Source organism: Pinus tabuliformis, chromosome X (genome assembly GCF_031772625.1).
Source record: "Pinus tabuliformis cultivar Carrire ecotype Pingquan chromosome X, CPIR1, whole genome shotgun sequence".
Taxonomy (NCBI): Eukaryota; Viridiplantae; Streptophyta; class Pinopsida; order Pinales; family Pinaceae; genus Pinus; species Pinus tabuliformis.
This window is the reverse complement of record NC_142308.1, coordinates 1,695,836,473-1,695,842,472: the sequence shown is the minus strand read 5'-3', so window position 1 is coordinate 1,695,842,472 and position 6,000 is coordinate 1,695,836,473.

The following is a 6,000-nucleotide window of genomic DNA, read 5'->3' as shown; positions in this document are numbered from 1 at the left end:
GTCTAGTAATTTCTAGTCAATCTGGGTCGTTCATTAGGTGAATGATCTGACGGTATAAGTTATGTTTAATTTATGGTTTCTTTCCCTAGAAGGCAACCCCTCACTATATATGAGGAAATTGTATTGCATCTAGGTGTATCTGTATTCTGAGTGAGGAAGAGAGAGGAGATTGAGAGCGAAGAGGGTGTTACAGTGGATTTGCTGTAGGTTGTATCTCTTCAGTTTGCTGGATAATATAAAAGGAAGGACTTGTTGTTTCTCCGTGGACGTAGCCCATGTAGAAATTTTGAACAATATGACACTTATTCACAGAGATTATCCTGATTATACATTATTTCAGAATACATGCACAAAACATAATCTCCTCTACGTTGATCATCAATTTAGAAGCATTAAAAATAATGAAACATCAATCGCATGCACACATTAACACAGTATATATCCAGGGGAAAGCTTACAGCTAAAAACCCCACACTATATGTATATTAATGATTGAGAACATGTAACAATACATAGTACAATACTCCTCACAAGTACTTAGTACTATCTCCACCTGTTACACACAAAACTAGCTCAGATCCGAACAAGTCACAGGTTCAAATCTCCTCCGCTGCTTTGCCTGCCTCCACTGCTCAATGCTTCAAGAGAATCACCCACACTGAAAATCACATGAACATAGGCTATAATTCCTTGGTATTGGCCCACATTGTGCAGTCTTCATTGGCATAACTCAAACCCATTGATTGTGCAAGATCTCATGCACAACTATAGTCACAACTGATAGCAATCTCAACCTCTAACACCTATCTCCACTGAACTATACATGCACTGACATGCAACTAAGTTAACTAATGTATTATTTAGTTGCTTCAAGAGTTAATAATTAATTCACACAACTCATCACTAGTCTATTTGCAGTTAGACTAATTACAACTAGTTCAACCAAGTCAAACTGAACACAACTCCATCAACTCCACATCCAACTCCACCAAACTCAACTGCTTGAGTTCTAACTAAAGTCCTGCATGCAATAGCTCAACTGACCCACAAATAAATCGTATTTCCTTTTGACAGCTACATGTGCCACATCTGTAGCTAAATCTGAAGTTCTCCAAGAGGATAAGATAATGTGTATAGTCTAAATATTATTATGAGACAATAATATTTGACTTTTCTATTTTTAGCCTGGCAGTCTAAAAATAGACTCCGATCACTCCGATATGAACCAAAAATAGAAGTCCATCTATTTTTCCCAACATGACCAATCATCCATAAACAACATCCTACAACTCATAGACCATGATCCATATGTCTAAAAATAGACATAGTCTAAAAATAGACTTTGCGCCAAAAATAGCCTGCAGGCCCACTTAGTGAAGGCAACTTCTTTCCACTAAGCTCCATCATCTTGTTGCATTCTAAACACTCCCTCTCAACAAGATATGGATTATCAGCAACCCCTATCCTGCCTCGGTGGTATTCGAATTTGCTCTTGGTGAGCGCCTTCGTTAAGATATTAGCATCCTAATCCTCCGTTGGAATGTCTGAAAGTAACATGATTCTCCACTGCACACAATCTCTGATATGATGGTACTTGATGTCAATGTGCTTAGATCTATCATGAAAAACAAGATTAGCCGAGAGTTTAATGCAACTCTGGTTATCACAATAAATCATAGTAGGCTCCAAGTGAGAACCGAACAAACCGACCAGAATCTTCCTCATCCATATAGCCTCGCATGCAGCCAAACTTGCTGCCATATACTCGACCTCTGCTGAACTGAGTACCATGGATCTCTGCTTCCTGCTGTACCAATAAACTGCTGTCGACCCGATAATGAAGACCCCTCCTGATGTGCTCTTTCTGTCCGTTGGGCTGCCTGCCCAATCTGCATCCGTGAAGCCACATAGCTTCACCTCATCCTCCTGTCTGTACCACAATCCATATCCCGATGTGCCTCTCAAATAATGCAATACATGCTTGCCTACCTTCCAGAAGAGCTTGGTTGGCTTAACCATAGCTTGTGAAAGCTGGTTAACAGCATAGCATATATCAGGTCGTGTATTGACCAGATACATAAGCGACCCCACCAACTGTTGATAAACAGTGGCATCCACTTCTTCTACTGAAGTGGCATCCTCCTTCCTCCAACCTCCAAGAAGAGGAGTATCAACAAGCTTGTAGCCATGCATGTTGAACTCCAGTATCTCCCGAGCATACTTACCCTGAGAAACAAATAGTCCATCACTGCGCTGCCAAATTTCCAATCCCAGGAAATAATGAAGGAGGCCCAAGTCCTTCATCTCAAACTCCTTAGCAAGATCATCCTTGCATGAAAGTATCAACAGCTCATCACCCATTAGAATCAAATCATCTACATAAAGTACAATGATAAGCAACTTACCCTCCACCACAATCTGGTATAGGTTAGGATCCGCCTCACTCTTGGAGAATCCAAGTCCGGTGAAATAGCTGTCTATCTGTGTGTACCAAGCACGTGATGCTTGTTTCAACCCATACAGCACTCTCTTGAGCCTGCACACATGCGACTCGCTGCTGAAGATCTCAAAACCTTCGGGCTGTTCTATGTACACCTCCTCCTCAATGACTCTGTTGAGGAACGCAGTCTTCACATCCATATGATGAATGTGCCATCCCATCTGCACTGAGAGAGCAAGAATCGTCTGTATGGAAGAATACCTTGCGACAGGTGCAAAGGTCTCCTCATAATCGACTCCCTCTATCTATGAAAAGCCTCGGGCAACAAATCTCGCCATGTACTTCTCCACACTCCCGTCAGCTGCCTGCTTAACTTTGTAGATCCATCTCGAACCCACCACTGATTTCCCTTCTGGTCTATGAACAATCTCCCATGCATTGTTTTTGACAATCGAATAATACTCTTCCACCATGGCATCTACCCATGCGGGATCCTCCACAGCTTCCTCGAAAGAGGATGGCTTAGTCACAACACATTTGCTCATAAGAGCCATGTATCCAGTGTACCGATCAGGTGACTGTCTCTGCCTGCGTTGGGCTGTAGGTGGTCCTACAACTTTCTCTGCATCTTGAACAAGTCGCTCAGCGTCTGTCAAGCGCTTTCGCCCTCTAATGGTTGGTGCTGCATGAGTGGTCTCTTCCACTCCATGAAATTTTTCCTGTGGCTGATCCACATCCTGAAGCTCATCTTTAGGAACTAATAGCTCCTCATCTGCATGCAAGTGTGGCTCCCTCTCAAGCGAACACTTCATGGCTTTCTCCTCCTGAAATTTTATATCCCGTCACACAACAGTCTTACCACTATCTGGCAAATACACGCGATAGTTGTGGGGTGTATCAGTGTACCCCACAAGTATCCCAACCTATGCGGTAGGCTCCAACTTCTTCCTGGCATCCTTCGTCACATGCATGTAAACGTTAGCACCAAAAATCCTCAAATGAGAAAGATCAGGCTTCTTACCAGAATAAGCCTCCTCGGGTGTACTCATGCCAAGTATCCTATGAGGACAATGGTTCTGCACATAAACTGTTGTATTGCATGCTTCCACCCACAAGTGAAGGGGTAGGCCTTGATCATGCAACATCGCCCGTGCAGCACCCACGATCGTTCTATTCTTCCGCTCAGCAACCCCGTTCTGCTGTGGGTTATGGGGAGCTATGAGCTCTCTTCGAATCCCTTCTACACTACAAAAGTCCTTGAACTCACCAGAGATGTATCCACCACCATTATCGCTCCTAAGAGCCTTCACCTTCTTCCCCGACTCCTTCTCGACCAGTGCTTTGAACTCATAGAACTTTGAGTATGGCTCGCTCTTCTTCTGCATGAAGAAGATCCAGCACTTACGAGAGAAATCATCAACAAAGATCACATAATACCTGTGTTTTGCTGTCGAAGCTACTAAGAAAGGTCCACACACGTATGTGTGAATTCTCTCAAGGATCATAGTGGTGCGACTATCCTTCTCTTGAAAGGTGGCTTTCACAAAGTTTCCCAAAGTACACCCCTTGCACTGATCTGACTACGCAAGAGTGCCTTTAGGAAGCCCTGTAGTGATCTGCTACAGTATCTTCAAGGCTCCATGGTGAAGGTGACCCAATCTCCTGTGCCACAGCTCGCCATCATCCCGGCTCACCAATCCTTCTGCCTTGCATGCCATTGTTGCGCAGCCATCTACATGCAACTGATAAAGGTTCCTCACTCGAACCCCTATCTTTCGCGTTTCTCCAGTTGTCTTACTGCGCAGGAAAGCCTTTCCCTCGCTAAAAGCAACATCATATCCCTTGTCTTTTAACATCGCCATAGAGATAAGATTCTTCTTCAATCCTGGAACATGCATCACTTCCTTCAATACAAAGGGTTTACCAGACTCCCTCTCAAATTAAATGGTACCGATACCGGTCGCACTGTATCTACCATCATCACCCATCTCGATGTGCACTCCAAGATCTTTGTCCTCCAGATCAGAAAACAAATCTCGATCTCCTGTCATGTGAAAATATGCACCACTGTCCAAGAACCATACCGATCCCATCACACTTGAAACCAAGCATGCGATCAATGAAAAATCAAGATCAAACTGCGAGGCTAGAGCCTCTCCTGCTGCCGATCCAGCAGCTTGCTTGTTCTTCTTCTTCTGCGGACAATTAGTGGCATAATGTCCGTGTTGGTGACAGTGAAAGCACTTCACCTTGGACATGTCCTGCTTCTTGCCTTTCACACCAGACTGAGAAGCTTTCTTGTTCTTCCCCTTCTTTGCTTTGGCAGCCAAAGCGCAATTTTCTTCATCGATTCCCTTTGATGAAGATCCATCCCTGGTATTCCACCTGATCTCCTCCTGCACAAGATCTGACCAAAGTCTTTCCCATCCTGGAAATTTCTCCCGGCCATTGATAGAGTCCTGATAGGAATGCCAACTCTTCGGAAGACCAAGGAGAACCAAGCTCACCAAGTCCTCATCATCGACAGTCACCCCCACACTTCCCAGCTCATCCCGACACTGAGTGAATTTCGTGAGATACTTGGGCATACTGTCTCCCTTCTCACATTTGATGTTTCTGAGTTTATCCTTGAGCGCCAGCTTCCTCTGATCACTCTTGATTTGGAATAGATCTGCCAACGCTTTCCACACCAAGTATGGAGAAGCCTTTCCATGCAGGCTGGACACAATGTGATCCTTCACGCCCTCCAACAGAATCCTTCGACACTTTGTTGTCTTCTTTTGCCAAGCATCAACTTGTGCAGTATCAATAGGCTTTGGGACCTCAACCTCTATGAACTCCTTCTGCTCATTATCATCCAACACTGCCTCCATCTTGTCCTTCCATGCAATATAGTTCGAACTACCCTCAAGAGCATACTCCAATCGCAATCCGTTGAAAGACATTGCCATGTTGATACCAAGAAAACATTGCTGCAAATTCGAATTCCACCAGCTCCAAACTCAACCGCCTCTGATCTAGAATTCATGAGAACAAAGTATTTCTCGTACAGAGATTGACTGTATGGGCTTTTACCATATATCTCACCTTCTAAAGGAAGGATGAATCCAGAGGCTACCTGGCCCGATTACAGACTCTACCTGAAGAAATAGAATGTAAACACTTTCTGAATAATAGATCTGATGATCAACAACTCTAATACCATGTAGAAATTTTGAATAATATGACACTTATTCACAGATATTATCCCGATTACACACTATTGTGGAATACATGCACAATACGTAATCTCCTCTACGTTGATCATCAATTTAGCAGCATTAAAAACAATGAAACATCAATTGCATGCACACATTAACACAGTATGTATCCCGGGGAAAGCTTACAGCTGAAAACCCCACACTATCTGTATATTAATGATTGAGAACATGTAACAATACATAGTACAATACTCCTCACAAGTACTCAGTACTATCTCCACCTGTTACACACAAAACTAGCTCAGATCCGAACAAGTCACAGAGTCAAATCTCCTCCGCTGCTTTGCTTGCCTCCACTGC